The sequence below is a fragment of the Strix aluco genome, chromosome 4 (genome assembly GCF_031877795.1).
Source record: "Strix aluco isolate bStrAlu1 chromosome 4, bStrAlu1.hap1, whole genome shotgun sequence".
Classification (NCBI taxonomy): Eukaryota; Metazoa; Chordata; class Aves; order Strigiformes; family Strigidae; genus Strix; species Strix aluco.
This window is the reverse complement of record NC_133934.1, coordinates 59,937,614-59,954,868: the sequence shown is the minus strand read 5'-3', so window position 1 is coordinate 59,954,868 and position 17,255 is coordinate 59,937,614. Positions and strand designations below refer to the sequence as shown.

Sequence of the window (17,255 nt, the reverse complement as noted above, 5' to 3'; positions counted from 1 at the left end):
CTTGCTTTTAGATAGAGAAATACAGAAAATAAATTCTCACCTGATTATTTCTCATAGGACTATATTATAGTCTTAGCTTGAACCTGCAGTAGGCTGGGGAATGCTTTTTCAGTCACTTACTTTACAATAAAATGTTACACTTCATGGTCCATCACCTGTGCTAGGTCTGGGTAGACTGACTGGGTGAATCAGTCTACCTAGGGCACAGGGAGAAGGAAAGGGACGAGCTGGCAGAGCTGCCATCACCAGGAGTCCAAAGAGCAGCAGGTCAAGACTGATTCACATCTTAGATTTACAGCACCTGCACTACATTTGCACTATCTCTTGAGGTATGGAAATCCAGCAACACTGGGACAGTCACCTCTGAAGAAGGGAGGAGCTGGCTGTATATGTAGAATGAATATGATCAATACCAAGTCCAACATGGCTCAGGGGCTTTAAATTCGCTCTGTATTAGCAATGCCTTTGTCTGCAGGGTTTCTAGACCATGCAGAAATGCTGACTTTGTCCCTGGCATTTCAGCTAGATGAAGATATCTTGCTCAAGCAGGTAGAAACAAACACATGGTTGTTTTCTGCAAGGCACATGGCACCTCTTGTATTGTACTGCTTCACCTTACCTGGTTGTGTGCTAAGGGGACTGTAAAGCTGCTCAAGTCAAATGTTTTAACATGACAAAGTTTGTGATATGGGGAAAGGCAATCAAGGGTGGAAAAAGGAGAAACAAGTGCTTGTGGCAGTAGGACTACTGGAGTAGGATGCAATGGTTCATGGTACTGGACCCAGAACTTCTCTCAAAGAGCTGAAGCCCCAAAAAAGGTTGGTATCACATTCCACCTAATTTTGCATCGCTTATTGAAGCAGTGTGAATCTGTTTCTCCCTGTTGCAAATCAACAAAGATCGAAAAGAAAGAAAAGAAGGAGTTGGAGGTTGCAAGGTGGCTCCTCCGCCCACCGGGATGCTGAGACAGCATGAGTTTCCCTTGTAGTGATGATGGAGCTGGGAGGGAATGATGGCTTCTGCCCCCAGCTCCTGGTCGAGCCTAGTCAGGGAGGACAAGGGGCATCCCACAAGTCTCCTGTGAGGCTGGCTTACCACTCTCCCAGCATTTTTAACTTTTATAGCTGCAAAGCAGAAAGCCAGCATAACTCTTGTACCACACTCTCCTTTAGGAGCTCTTCTCCTGCAATGGCATTCAGAAGGGAGGGAAATACATTCCTTTCTTCTTAGTTTGTTTTCCCTTGATTGTAACCACTCATTTTCTATGTTCTTGGGCTTTTTTCCTTTTCCACTATCCTGTATATTTTGGATATTCCCTGTCTCAATCTGGAAAAAGTAGCAGAAAAGTCTTTGTGGCTCAGAAACTTCTCGGGTTCTTATTGTGCGATTCACAGTAAAGATATGTGTATAATTTGTATTACAATTATTGCCAAATAAATCACATCATGAATGTTGTATTCCTGCTGGTTTAGGATAGCTGTCAAAACCTAAAAAATGGAAAACAACAAGTAACAGAAGAAAAACCCCACAGTCATTTGTGCACCTTCAGTACTAGCTGTTGGAAAAAAATTCCAGTTGCAGTAGATTTTGTAATATAAGTTTCCCATCCAAGTTCAGAAGAGAGAGCTTCTGCTCAGGTAATTTTATGAAATTAGTAATCAGTGTTCTGTGTCTATAATTTGGAATCCAGTTGTAGGACAAATGCACCTCATTACCACAACATGTATTTTTATTTCTAATTACTCCTCTTCTTACAAATACAATCAAATGGCTGAAAGTCAGCTTTGCTTTTGTTCTTCTGCTGTATCAGCCATAGTAGTACAAGGGGAAGGATCCTTTTAGGGATGAGGAAAGACAAACACAGCTGCCTCTGTGGTACTAACATGCAAAATAATCTACTTTTTCTAGAACTGACAGAATGCTGTGTGGGATCCTGAGCAGATACAGATTAGCGTATATATTTGTACTTTAAAATTACTGATAAATAACTCCCACTAGCTCATGACAGCTGATGGGCAGTGTCACAGTAAATGACAAGGCTTGACTCCTCTATTACCATCAGTTTAAATTTGGTGGTTTTTTCTGTGAGCTTTACAAAAAAATTTCCAAGTGTTTAAACTATGTTTAATCTGATATATTGAATGTCCCTGAAAACTTATTCTGTAATAGCTTTCTTCAGAATGATACACTAACTCCTTCCCCACCATTTTTTTCTTTTCTTTTAAATAACAAATTTCTTTAAAAAATAAAATAAAGCATGAGACAGAAAGCTTATATTTCAGGGAAGAACAACGTGAGGGGCCAGAGAGGCCACATAATTGGGTGTGATGTGTCAGTTTCTCTAGTGACTGTAGGAACTATTCTGTCATCACTTCCGCAGCGCATAAGTGAGAGGACTGCACAAATCCCCGCATCTCCCGTGACTTAACCAAACACTGGAGTCTCCTCTAAGAGAAAGTTAGTCAGGGGGTGTGCAGGTGGTTTATACATTAGTGAAAGAAACAAGACGGGGGGGGTGGGGGAAGATGTAAGAGAAAGGCAAAGGATGAGATAGTGTGATATGAAAAGAAGGGCTTGCCAAAACCAACGTATTCATACTGGTTTTGCTAAGAAAAGTGTAGTCCTAAAAATAAAATAATTAAAAAAAACCAAAACAAAACACTCAGCAATCTAAAGCTCCCCTAGGTAAAGGTAGATATAGCTTATGTTACAGTTTTAGGCTACTCTCTAAACACAGATCTTTCTTTATTTCTCTAGTTGCTTTCTCTTCCCTAAAGGGAAAACAGAGAAAACTAACAACACATCATACTTCACCTACCTTCTAAGCAATTTCTGGGCAGGCAGATAAACACAGTAAGTAGTTAAGAGACACTGCAGCTGTAGTCCTTTCTCCCTAAAACTTTCTAAGAGTTATTCTCTCAGTCACAATAGGCAGCATTCATCCCCCCTACCTTAGGTGGTAGAAATACAGACCTTCAGACTGGAGCTGGTCATCTCTTTATATTCAAAGGAAAGAAACAGGCAAATTTACAGGATGGTTTATCTGACAAATTTTAGATATCAGTCTTAAAAGAAATAATGCACCCTAAAAGTGCCATTTTCTTTCTGTAGATTACAAAAGAGTATAGACTCATGATTCAGATGTAGACATCTACATATACAGTGCATATAGTCTCACCGTATGACAATGACTCAATGACTTCTTGTATGAGAGAATGAAGTACCAGCATTTGAAGAAGGAAATAAAGAAACCTCTAGGTTTGTTTATTTCTGTTTTAACAAATTCACACTCAAACCATACCCAGTTCTGTAGAAGAAAACGATCATATACTGTACTTTGGTTTTGCTATACTCCTCCTCCACACTTCTGCTGCACTCGCTTAAACAGGAGTCCTCACTGTAAACCATGGTCATGATCCTTCCCCCTTCTGGTTCTGGAACCCTAGAGGTCTGAGAAATGAAAAAAAATCACTAAATTAAGTTTACTGCATGCCTACTGGGACTCAGTTACATAGATTTTCTCATATAAAAGTTGTTTCTTTGTCTTTGGAAACTGTCCCACATCAGGAGTGGTATTAATTAATACAATCCCAACTTTATTTCAGGCACACAAGATGTGTTCCAACCTGTATCAAATCATAGCCCAGAAATGCTTTTTTGCCAATTTACCATGTACCTAGACAACTTTAATTTGGATTGTAAACTGGACACACACTAAGAGTAAGAGTTTATACTTAGGCTCTGTGAGTAGATCAACAAAGCAAATCTCCCCTGTTATGCTTCGCTGCTTTGTTTTACCAGTTTACCAGTTTCAGCAGTTGGCACTGCAGAAGTTCACCCATAGAGTGCAAGCTGTTTCAGAGCCCTTGCACCTGAAACATGAATTCTGCTTACTAGTGCCTAATGCGGCCATGATTTGTATATACACATATACAGTAAATCCCTCAGGTTTCCAGAACAGAGAAAATTAGAGATGTACTACCTTCTCTGGAGGGCCTAACTTGTGATGTAAACTTCTACTCTGTAGACCGACCCTATTTTTCACAGGGGTCTAGGAAAAGGATTTCAGGGCACCATCTGCTGCTCTGAGTCCCATCCCTCACACACAAAGGCAACCACACAATAAAACAGCTCAGAAGGATTTACAGATTATGAGGTCTATGCAACACTGTACTCTGTAACAAGCCAAGATCCAGTGTAAAGAAAAGAAGAAAAAAAAAAAAAGAAAAAAGTGATAGAAAGACAAGGAAAGAGAAATGTATCATTCATATTTTAGATCTTTGAAATATGACAAAATGCGTAAAAGGAAACAGTAGAGTGTATGTATGGTGTGGATCACATCTCAGACCTGTTTCAAGGAAGAGTAATCTCCATTGTTTGAAAACCTTTCATGTTAAGGCTGGGGAAAAAAGTGTACCCAAAATGTTATCTGAAAATCAGACTCCTAATAAATTTACCATATGTAAATCATTTCAGATACTATTATAAATAGCACTTGAAGCTCTGAACTAAAGCTAGCCTGAATGCTCTGATTTGAAACAAGCAGATTAATTTGGTTTACATTCCTTTTTTTTTTTTGTGCCTATTTTTATTATGAGGATGGGAATCGGGGATGAAAAACGCCAAAAGGAAAAACTGTTGCAGTAATAATCCTTTGATCAGAACCAGGAAGCATGAGAAAACTTACAAGAAAGCTTGTTTTCAGGAGAGGAACTCCATCTTTGCTGCAGCAAACAGCATCCAGACACCAAAGCTAAAGCAGGTACATAAGAAATACCATAATGAGCACAGCCTTGTATCTACCAGTATTTGAAAGGCTTGCATTTGAAGAGCATGCAAAAACAGAAACAGATTTTCTTTCTACTCTCTCTGCATTATATATTAGATTATTATTGCCATACGTGAGACCTGTGGAATTTGGAAAAGAGCTTTTTTTATGGGCATGACAATGAATAGGATGAGCTCCAGAAATACAATGCTGTAGGGTACATGTTCTGGGACAGGTGTCCCAACCAAAGAAAATTTCTTATTTGACTTTGCTAGCCTGAAATGTACATTAATCACTTGACAGGGTCACTGCAGAGATCATATGATTTATTAGTTCAAACATCAAACATTTATTAGTTCAAACATTTCACATACAATAGGGCAGAAAATTATTAGCTTCATATTATATAAATGACTATAAGTGTCCTATTTGGCTTGCAAGTCTGCAGCCACAATGAAATTGAGAAGAAAAAAAAAAACAGCAATAATGCCTTAACACACATTACACATGGGAGATTTTCCATTATTGCGGAAAAAAAAAAAAACAAATGTAGAGAACACAATCAAAACTTTTATTTTAAATGCCATAGTTATTGGTTTCAATACAAATTGCCTATAAGTAAATTTCTTTTAGAACCAGAAGCGTTTATTCACTTAGCAACTTTTTACTCACAAATTCTACAAGACAGTGATTTCTTTTCACTTCTGTGTTTAACAGGACGGAAGTCTGCTTGACTCTCCATTCATCGTCATCTGGTGCTTAACAGCAAAACTCTGTGTGAAGTGACTGCAAAGAAGGCAGAAGCTATAATTAATCAGTATTAATATGGAACAATGAAACAGGAGATAACTATATGAACTTTTTTAACCAAAACTACAGAACATTGTTGGTTGTGTTTCCTTTAATGAAATTTCTGTTTTACATATATGTTTATATCTATAAAATGTAGTTGCAGTAATTTTACTATTTAGAGCAGAAAAGATTTTATCTTAAGTAACAGTACTTTTAGAAGTTTATACTCAATTTTTAATATATATATATATGTACTTATCTACTAATGTTTATGTTGTTACCCCTCTTGCTTAGACTAGGGATTTCCAGTTTCCTTTGAGCTAATGCAGGAAATATTTCTTTAAAAAAATGCTGGAATACTGACTTTTGATAGACACACTTTTCTAAAAACCTATCCCAGTAATGAGAATTTACTGATCAATCTTGTGAGTCTGAGTCCAAGTAATGCAGAAGTGAAGAAACAGCAATCAAAACACACAGTTAAATAAATACTTTGATATTACTCTTAGTTTCTTAACCAAGACTATTGAATTGCATATAAAGGAGATATGATGATAGAGAGCTTCAGGGAGAACTCAACACTATTCAACATCCTTAACAAGACAAGGATTTCCAATTTTGAGGAATCAAAAATTCCCGTATATTTTATTATTCTTGCTGAAGCAGCAGTCAAATAAATGGCAGCCAAGCTGACATACTGCCCACAACTCAAACCAAATGTAAAGTCTGATCCTCCAACTGAGAAGCCATCCCATATCTTCACAAAGATCTGAGGCAGAAGTAAAAGTTTATCTGAGCAAGATGAGTACTAACAGCAAAGCAAAGCTGCATGTAGGTTGACCAACTTTTTTAATTAAATGTGTCTGTGAACTCAGAGCAGAAGTAGAAATGGGTTTCTGGACCAGGTAAACTGGCTGGAAATACCCTAATTAAAAAAAAAAACCAAACCATTATGGGGTCCTCAACAACAGTTTTTAATGTAATCTGTTGCACAAAAAGATATAAGGCCATGTAATTGGGGAAAAAAAAAAAGTTTGAAATAGGAAAACATACTTTAAAGGAAACTCAGCTTTCACAATGGAGGGCAGGTGTCAGTGGATTCCCATGACAAACTGCACAGTTCAACTGCCTCATAAATGTCCTTGAAAAAGAATACATTTCGAGATGACAAAGATGCATGAGACCACAAAAAATAATCATTTGATTGTAGAAGGATTTCATGATGATCAGATTGGGAAAAAAAGAATGTATTGGCAATGAATATGAAGTAAAATACAGACAGGAAAGGCAATCCCAAGTATACTTCTATAATGATGGATACTAAAGTCAAATTTCAGGAAAGCAACTGTGGACACATTGTGGACAATAAGCGCCAGCTCAACATGTGGCAAAAGAAAAATGAACAAAGAACATGTTCAGAAGTGTTATGTAAACAATAGAGGACAAACAAAAATAAATTATCATCCTATTGTAAATCATTGGTGTAGCAGCCACTTCTTGAGTACTGGGTATGGTTCTGACCTCCATAAAAATATAGCAGAGCTAAGAAAGATACAAAGAAATGCATCCAGGATGACCAATAATGAACAAAGATACATGAGCCACTCTGTAAACGGAGAAATTAATTAGACTGGGACCTTTCAACACAGTAAAAAGAGGCAGGTGAGAGAGAATTTGTTCCCTGTTTACATTCTCAAGTAAAAATTTCTACTGTGTCTCACAACAGAAGAACTAGGGAATATCAAATTAAATTAAGCAGTCTATTTAAAATAAGAACTTTACTATGAATTCTTTTTTTCAGATAATTCATAATTAAATTCATTGTTTAAACCAACTCATTGCTACATCATGCCACAAGCGTAAATAGAATTAAAATGCAACTGTCAAATTTATTGAAGAGAGGACTATTAAGGGCACTAAAATACAACAACGTGGTAAAGCCTATAAAAAGAAATCTCTAAAACTGAGACTGTTAGAAGATGGAAAATATTCTCTACTGGACATGCTCTTGTACTCTTTCCCTAATCTACCAGCAATTGGCAGAAATAGGCTAATGGACAAAACATACTTCTGGTGTGATTCAACACAGTCAGTCTTATACCAAAACACCAAGGAAACAAGATTATTTTTGTCTAGTGGGATGGAAGAAGAACTAGGTAGTAGAAAACACTGACGAAAACATTTATATTTGCTAGAAATACATAAATTTTGTGCATTACCACCATTTTTGTTTAAAATGCTTTGGCTTAATGAAAGTTAAGAAATTTGCATTATGTTCAATGCAAATTCCCTGAATGTTCAATTCACTTTGAACTAGTCTTAAACACAAGTAAAATTCCTCTTTCTCTGAAACTGAAAATCTCTGTTGGGTTCCAAGGATAGATTAGCTGTGACTAATCTGTACTGGTTTCATGGTTGTCCTTAGGTACCTACTTCTTTCTTAATTGTCCATGGTCAGTAAATTACTGCACTGTCTCAGAACAAGAGAAATTCTAGCATTTTTTTCTGTATTATTTTATAATACTTTATAAAAATCTGAAACACTAATGTAGCTGTTTGATGCATGTTGAACATGCAAGTAAGTAGGTAAGATTTAAAGTCGGTACAAGAATTGGTTTATTCTTAAACTACCTTTTCTGGTACACTAATGGAAGTTACAGATGATCATAATTTTAGCCTAAAAACCCACTAATCCTGGAAAATTAGAGAAATCAGCCAAGGCTTTTTCCATTGACGTATGGCTTCCAGACCTCGGAGGGGCTGAACATGGAAGCAGTCTGTCCACCCTGTAGCAATACTCAGCCTGATTCATCAGAAACTTTTCCTATTCCCTGAGCTTCCTGGGATCATCACTACTCAAAAAGACTGACAGATTTTGGTCATCATTCAACACTGAAACTGCCTTAAGGTGATAAATGCTGCATTTTTACCAGTTACTTCAGTTTCCTCCAAGTAAAACTTTCTATCTTCTGTGACTATTTGCAATTTGATGTTTAAATTATTTCATTACTTCTCCATCACTTCTCTTTTGATAGGTCTAGTTACAGTATCTCTTTTTTCATTTTTTTTTTAAATCCCTAATACATAAGCAATTTCAAACTACTTAAAGAACTAAAAGTTATAGATATTAGTACAAAGTTGACTGTGGTCTTTGACAGTATAAATACTCTCACTTTCTCTGCTTCTCCAACACACTTAATGTGCTACTATTTTTTTTTTTATTTCACTGACCTTTTAATTTTCTAAAACTTTCAAAGTTTTTACTACTCCTATTATTTTTTTTTTACAGGGACCACCATTATTGTTTACTTTCCTCATGTATCAATAATGACATTTCCATGATATTCCGTGGCTGAGACAGTCAACTGCCTACCAGTCTACCCCTGTAAAATGCAGAAGGGGTCAAGAGTGCTCAACTGTAAGCTCTGTAGTTTCATTTTCATCCTAACTCATCTTTTCCACTAAGGAAAACTCCACCCCCCCCCCACTTCTCTCCAAATGGTGCCTTCTCTGCAGCTTCAACCCTGAAGAGACATTTTGCCTTATTATCCACTTTTTGCGTGTTAATATTTTCAGTCAGGACGCGCATGAGCAATTCTACCATTTAGTTCTTATTGCCCTTTATACTAAGTGAATTTCTTTTATTTTCCTCTTGTCTTTCTCTAGTGTAAGAATCACTGTGTTACATGAGACCAGTTGTCCCTTCAGTATCAATCACAAAAAGCCTTTGCTGAAAAGTGTGGGGAAACTCTGTGCTACACATCCTTGTAATGAGCTATCAAGTAGAGAAGTTTCTTCCTCACCTACTTTAATTAAAGGTTGGCTTACACTCTGAAGCTTGAAGACTTAAATCCCTGCGCTAAAATCTTTTCTGATGTAAGTCTGGAAATTTTTATTAGTGACATGCATTTCCATGAAACATTATTTTAAAGGCAGAGACTCTAGGATGCAGAAGAACAAAACAGTTATATACACACAAATCCATAGCATATAAAGTGGCATCAGAAATAATGTAACACTTTCATGTGATGCTCTAAATGAATAATTTTTATGTTAGGACTGACTTGTAAATGTTATGCCTCTTGCAGATTTTACTTTTAACACATCAACAAACATAAACATCACCTAAAGCCTTTTTCAAGTAAAAATAATACAATTCTAACAATAGTTAAGAAAAGAAGGTAGTGAGTTAAGTGTGGAAAGGTTTAAAAACAGGAATGAGTCTCATTGAGATGTACTTTATTAAAAATACAGAAATGAACTTTAAAGAATTTTAATTATTCGCAGAGAAGATTCTAGCTCAAGTGTGCATTAAAGTACTTTCCTCTTATTAGCTTTTGCATTCCATTAATTACTTTCTTAACTATTTCCTCACCTTAGCCATGCATCAAGGAAGGCTGCTTCCAGTTTTCCAGTAAAGATGAAGGAGATCTGCACAAATGTATCCCTGCAGAATAAATGCATGTAATTTATCACAAAAATTGAATAGGAGGGAAAAAATGCCTTTACCTTATTTTCCATTTGGCCTGAAACAACGATACAGACTGGACTATGCAATTAAATTATCTGCTGAGACCAAATATTTCCTGTACCGTTTTTCAAGAAATGACCTGTCTTTCACCCTCTTCTCTTCCTCTTCCAACAGTGTTATTCCCAATAAGTAACCACTGGCATTCAAGAGTCTGTATTTACAAAGGCTTGCTTCACATACTGCATCTGAACTGTCACTATTATGTCCACATCTATAAACAGGGGAAAGTCTGAAGCATCAAGTGCTTTCTGCGTGTATCTGCTTGTAGTATGTGTGAATACATGCATATACCCTTTTTAATGCTACTTTTCCTCCATTCTAAGTCAGTTTGTTCTGATTTGGTCTTGTTCACTTACAATGGATTTCTGAAAACCACAGCTGCAAACATAGACATATATTGTTATGGGGTTTTTTTATATAATTAGTAACTATACACAATAATGGTATAAACTAAAATAAAGGATGTAAATATTCTGCCTCTTACATTTTCAGTTGGTCAATTTTTGTAATTGTGTACCTATACCATTGTACAGTATGACTCCCTGTAGACATACTGAACATTTCAAACAGGGAACACAAAGAAATATGTTTAACAGCACAGAGAAGCAATCATCAAGCAAATCACTCCACGTAACAGTTACCATCTATTTTCCGTGAAGCACAGGGTAAAGCATGTTAATGTGAAGTACAGATATTGCAATGCAGTGTAGTATTACAGTGTGCAGTGAGAGCCCAGCAGTCTGCCTCTGAGATGTGGCAGTCTGAAACCGTGCACAAGTGCTTACAGCTGCAGTGACATGGTGCTAAGCATGTTTTAAAGCTAGTCCCAGTCGAGCGGCATCTTATCCAACCAGAAACAATCCCACAATCCAGCTCTTTTTAAGTGATCATCCTTGTATCATAACAGATTAAGGTTGCAGCTACTTTGGATTATGGTTAATCTAACCTTTATCCATTCACATCTTCACCTGAAACGTACAAGGACCAAGAGTCAATTGCCAGGGCATAATTCACAATGACACTGATCTCTCCTTCCTCACTCTAATTATCTGGATTAAGAATAACACTTTTGAGTAATTATTTTCACATTGGATAAACATTAAGCTTTCCTGGATTTATCTGAGCTTTTTCTTAACATGAAATAGATCCGAGCAGGCTTATAAGAACATAACTGACAGCAGTGACAGCTTAATCAAGGAAACCCTAAACAACTAAAACAATAGGAAATGTTTGCTTCACATTGTTTTGAATAATTGAGAAGCAGAAACTTGATAACCCACTGGAAAACTATCTACTCAAAGACCAAAGAAAAAGCAATATCCAGGCAGATCAATTACAGTGACTTGTAATGTCTTAATAAAGATGCAAAATTTTCTCTGATGCAGTACCAGCTCAGAAATAAACAGTTTACCAGTTGCAGAAAATGTACAAGCCCACAAAGATGCTGATTTATAGGACCAGTATTTCAGAGAGGAGAAAAAACAAACCATATTATCAGTTTGCTAAAATTATAATTAAAATGAATCAGATACCTGCTGTATTACTTCTGATGACAATTTCTGAAGAAACTACATTGTCCATCTCAGGCTATACAGACTCCCCAAAATTGCTATCACAAGCAGGCTAGAAAAATCTTCCAACCTTGTCTTTGAAACTACCTAAGATCATATACAATTACACACTAAAATCACATCACAGAACCCAATTACACTTTGGCTTTGCAGATCCACAGATAACCTCTTAAAGAGCAAACTCCCTTACTGTGTCGACCCCTGACCTCGAGCTCTTTTTCCAATCTTCAGCAGCACCACATGTTTCTTTCCTAGAGTGAGCCAGGACTTGGTTCCGCAAGGTTTTGGAGGGGTAGCAAGTGCTCCAGCTATCACAACTTTAAGGTTAAGGGAGAACACTGCTAATATCTCATTCGCAAAGTTTAATACATTCCTTATACTACTATTTAATTTAGTTTGAACATTATTTATGAAGGAGTTTTCAGTAAGTATTTTTCCATTTGTTGAAGATTTTTAATAATTTAAAAGTAATAATTTTATTTGGCTCTTAAAAGGCTTTAAAACATTATGTACCAATTGAATACTTTAACAGGCACTGGAAGCTGAATCACAAAGAAATGTATTTACATCTTAATTTTAAGAATTATTTTAGAAATTGATCAAATAAGGGGCACAGAAGCCTTTGTTTAATAACTTGACTTCCCTGAGGCTCCACAATAACAATCATACCACTGGGACTTTCTCTTCTCACACTTAGCAAGAGTAAATAGTAAACCTAGGCTTCCATACTGGTTTATCATTTTTGTGATTTCTTCATGTCAAGAGGAGAACAGAAGCTACAGCAGAACATTGTAAGTTAGCTCCCAAAAAACCAGAGGATAAAACACCACAATTCTGGGTACTTAACCGCAGCTGGGAAAAAATAATAAAAGTGATACCAGGTGCAACACCTTTGTGCACATGCAAACCTTTGTTTACTTGGAATTATATTCTGTATGTGTACATACAGTTATCTTAATGAGATAGGAACAGCACCCATAAACTGGTGAATACCAACATACACCCACCTGCAAGTCACTGACAACTTACCTTGATGAGAGGCAATGACTCTTACACTTCATATAACTTACCACTCCCAGCTACACAGATATATTGAGAATGTCTATATTTCTCTGATATTTTAAGCCCTCATAATAAAAAAAAAAAATGACATTCATCTTAAGTGTTCAATATGCCCTCTACTTGCTCAGCATCACCCAGCTGAAAAACTGTTCTTCCTTGCTATCATGACTTCTCCTGCAATGATGTCTCCAGGCACATTTCCTACTATGCTAACTTAAAAAAATCACAGAGGAATTGTGTAGGTTGGCCAGCTCCTTTTCTTTCCAACAAGACACAGTCTATTGCTTACTGATTGACATATTACCACGAGAGGCCATTTGGCACTGTAGTCATACTGCCTTAAATCTCCCTTTTTTTTCCCTTAAATTCAGGGTCTCTCAAGTGTTTGCTCAGCTGCTTTTACTGGATACCAAAAACTGTCTCCTTGTGCACTTCGTATCACTTCTTAAGGGAGCAGAAGGGACTCAAAAGACTTTGAAAATATTCCAGAACTGAGAGACATGGAGATAACTCCTGGTACGATCATGGCACTACTTTCTAAACTATAGTGTGCAAAAGCTATGTAATTGAAAACATTGAAACCTGTCACAGAATGGTTGAGGTTGGAAGGGATCTCTGGAGATCACCTTGTTCAACCAAGCAGACGTGGTACAGATAATTTGTGGGTGGATTGACTACATATTTTTACTTGGAAAACATCCTGATTGCAGCAATTAAGACTGTTTTTCTTTTATTTAAGACCTATTAAAAATAGTCCACCTCTAAGGAATCTAAGGTCTCCAGCATTTGGTATTAACTTCTACCCAGCTCCTAGATCTTTACTTTAAGCAACACCTCAACCATCCAGTGTGAATGCTGCTGACTTCGAAATCTTTTTTTTTCCGTACCTTTTATTCTTCTAATCAGTGTTACTATATTATTACGTAGATGTGTTTCCCATCCTTTTATTCACATTACTGTAAGAGCACCCAGAAGCAGTCACTGACTAAAAGGAATACATTCACAAGTAAGTATGCTTCTTAAATTTACTCTTAACATGAAGTAATACGTAAGTATGCCGGAAAGCAAATATGGACTTTAAAACAATCTTGAAAATTGGGGAAACACTCTAAAAATTAGGCAAAATATAAGGTACATACAAATAACTGACTGCACAAATAGAGGATGAGAAATAACTTACTAAGGGGTGCTGCTTTGATGTGGACCAATTTCAGAGCCCAAAGACAAGAAAGAATCACTATCAACATAAAAAAACACAAAGAAATTCAGGAATATCTGAAAGAATTTTGGCTGGGAAGGCAGGTGGATTACTGGTCTTCAAACAGCTGAAGAGATTATTCTACTCTGAGTCTTTGGTGGATAGGTAAGGAACTAGGTGGATAAAATTACTTTAATAGATTAGATATTGGAAAATGTAAGGATAGTGAAAGACTACAGTCTTTCAGAAGACTGCAGAAAGACTCTTTTGAGGAGTAAAGCATCTCCCTCACCAGGGATCATGGAGAATAGATTACACAAAAGTCTGTCAAGAACAATACCATTATAGCTGACTCTTCTGAGAGTCAGAAAAAGCGAGTACATGGCAGCCTCTTTTAGCCTTATTTTCAAAGATTACAGTGTGATTCTACTTGAGAATGTGTGCTGGTTTTGGCTGAAATAGAGTTAATTTTCTTCACAGTAGCTAACATGGGACTATGTTTTGGATTTGTGCTGAAAACAGTGTTGATAACACAGGGACGTTTTCCTTACTGCTGAGCAGTGCTTACACAGAGTCAAAGCCTTTCCTGCTCCTCACACCACCCCACCAGCGAGGAGGCTGGGGGTGAACAAGAAGTTGGGAGGAAACACAGCCAGGACAGCTGACCCCAACTGACCAAAGGGATATCCCAGACCATATGACATCATGCTCAGCATTAAAAGCTGAGGGAAGAAGAAAGAAGCAGGGGATGTTCAGAGTGACGGCATTTGTCTTCCCAAGTAAGTATTATGCATGATGGAGCCCAGTTTTCCTGGAGATGGCTGGACACCTGACTGCTGATGGAAAGCAGTGAAGGAATTCCTTGTTTTGCTTTGCTTGTTCAGTTCTTGCTTTACCTGTTTTTATCTCAACCCACAAGTTTTCTCACTTTTACCCTTCCAATTCTCTTCCCCATACCACTATGAGGGGAGTGAGCGAGCGGGACAGAATGAAATATCAAATATCTTTATAGGCCTGGTGATAAGTATTTTTGACCAAAATTATTTTTCCCAATAGAAAATTAATTTTTGATTGGGTATTTTCCCATAGATCATGTCCGTCTTCTCCATAGCACATTTCAGACTATGGTTTTAACTGGATTTATAATATTTTTTCTGAGAGAGGCAGCTACAATTTCTAATTAAAACATTTTCCTCTGGTTTGTTTCCATGTTATGTTCTTTAACTCTGTTTTCTACCTCAAAACTTTTCCAGTGTAGACCAATCTTTTTCACTTAATTAATATAAAGAATTTATAATGAAGAGAAGATGCTTCATATATACTTTGTTTAAAGACACCTGTGTGCAAGTTTGACCACACAATACCTCATGTCTAATTCAAATTTACTTATTCAGATGTTCTACAGTGGAAAACTGAGTCAAACCTGAGTTTTGGCTAAACAAAACCAGCTGCAGAACTGCTTGCTTTGCCTGAAGATGCCAAAAACCTAACCAGTCTGTTTATGGTCAAAGACTGTTTGAATCAACAACACACATGCTGAGGGAACGCTGATGCATTTATAGAAAAAGTCTGTATTTTCTGCAGGACAAAAATTACTTTTTCCTGCGCCCTCCTTTCACACTGATTTTCCACTGGAAAAATGAAGAATTCTCTGACCACTTCCCATCAAGATAGATATTAGGAAACTAAGAGGAACTAAGCTAGAAGGGATGAATAGCTCTACCAACAGTACATTCACGATTTCCTAGAGACAGAAGCTTTTTAAATTTTACAATTACAAAGGGTGTGCTTTCTATTGTCAATAAAAAGAGTGTACTTTGATTTTTAAACATTCCCTGGTGTAAGTTAGGAATAAATTTATGATCAGACGCATGGATCCATTCAGCAACTCCTGAAAATATCAGTGCTGAATTCTGATAGCAATCCCCACTGAAACAGAAAGGCTGAGTAGATACATCTTTTATTCTTTGGACAGGCTTAGCACTTCTCTATATTATTTTCCTCCAATTTCAGTGGTACAAAAGTTTCTAGCAAGGAACTAGTCTGAAGATGAAGCCTGACAGCACTCCAGAACATATTATGTTAACTGACAAAGGGAAACATTTTTCTATACTCACGAGGAAGCTGGGCAAACTGATTCAGATGTAAGAAGTGTGCTCAAGTTAAACATTCTTTGACGATCACATTTGCCTTCAGGGAAACCTTGAAAACGTTGCTACCAGGTTTCCAGCAGAGGAAACTAATGAGACTTCAGAAAGGGTGGAGGCATGGGGCCATTCCCAATTCAATCACCACAGTCCCCCCTCTGTCCAAGTGCTTCAGAGAGTTGTTTTATTGAGGTGACCAGGTAGGAGCTTTATGAGCAAGACTTGCTGGGAGTTGTTGCCTGATACAGAAGACAAACACACAGAAATTCTTGCTTTTAGCTTGGAAGGAGGCATGTCCCACAACACGAGCACTGGAAACTAAATTGCTGACAAAACATTTACTTCTTCAAATTCAATGGCAAAAGATATGCTGGCATGCACCAACATTCATTTCTTTATGTAAGTAAAAGGTAATATATCACTCTCTCTAAAAAGACCGTGTAATCTTGGATTGAAAGAAATAAAGACAGCCCTCAAAAGACAACCTTAAAAAGCCATTCCTGGAGACTATTTCTTGAGGACAGACACAACATGGCAGCTTAATGTCTCAGGTACTAAAACTAATACCTCCCACTAGAGAAAATGATGTAGCATTATTTCCAGAGAGGTAAGAAAAGATTTGATCATAAGAAGCAGCAATCAATTCTATTTCTGCAAAAACAATGCATATTCAAGTCTCAATCTGCAGACAACTTCTGGAATACAGTTTTATTGTATTTCTGACCTCCTGATAAAAGACATTCAATTATTTTTTGTTTAGGGAAAACTAAGCCTTTCTTGACACTCTCAGAGAGGATGAATAACAAGACAGAAGAAAGATTGTTGTTTCTTTTTCTCTGAAGAGCGATGTTATTGTAACACATCCCACTCTGATACATTTGCTTTAGAAATAATTATAAATATTCATCCCTGTAAGATACCATCATTATTTTTATAGCATTAACACTTAGTGGAAATATATGCCCTTTTGGGTGAGACATAGTCAAGACATAATTCTGAGTAGTCCACAAGAAGTAGATGCAGGCAATAGGAACTGGGTTAGCAGGAACCAGGATGGAAGAAAGTTTCTTGTCAGAGTAGCAGCAAAGCTAGTAAAGGGATCCAAACCCAATCCTGTGCAGGTGGCAGTTACATTTGAGTTATTGGTACTGGCACTGTCATGTTTCTGCGAAGCTCTGAACTTACT

General features: G+C 37.0%; 1 long non-coding RNA gene across 2 annotated transcripts; it reads right to left on the bottom strand.

Annotated features, from left to right (window-relative positions):
- Positions 1–5,073: 5,073 nt before the first annotated feature.
- LOC141923007 (uncharacterized) lies at positions 5,074–11,070 on the bottom strand. 2 transcript variants are annotated; one of them, XR_012623156.1, is made up of 3 exons: positions 11,038–11,070; positions 9,936–10,007; positions 5,074–5,554 (listed from the first exon to the last, which is right to left on the bottom strand). It is a non-coding gene; the product is annotated as an uncharacterized LOC141923007 (long non-coding RNA). The 2 variants fall into 2 exon arrangements; XR_012623155.1 differs by lacking the exon at positions 11,038–11,070 and having other exon boundaries at positions 9,936–10,069.
- Between the last annotated feature and the right edge of the window lie 6,185 nt (positions 11,071–17,255).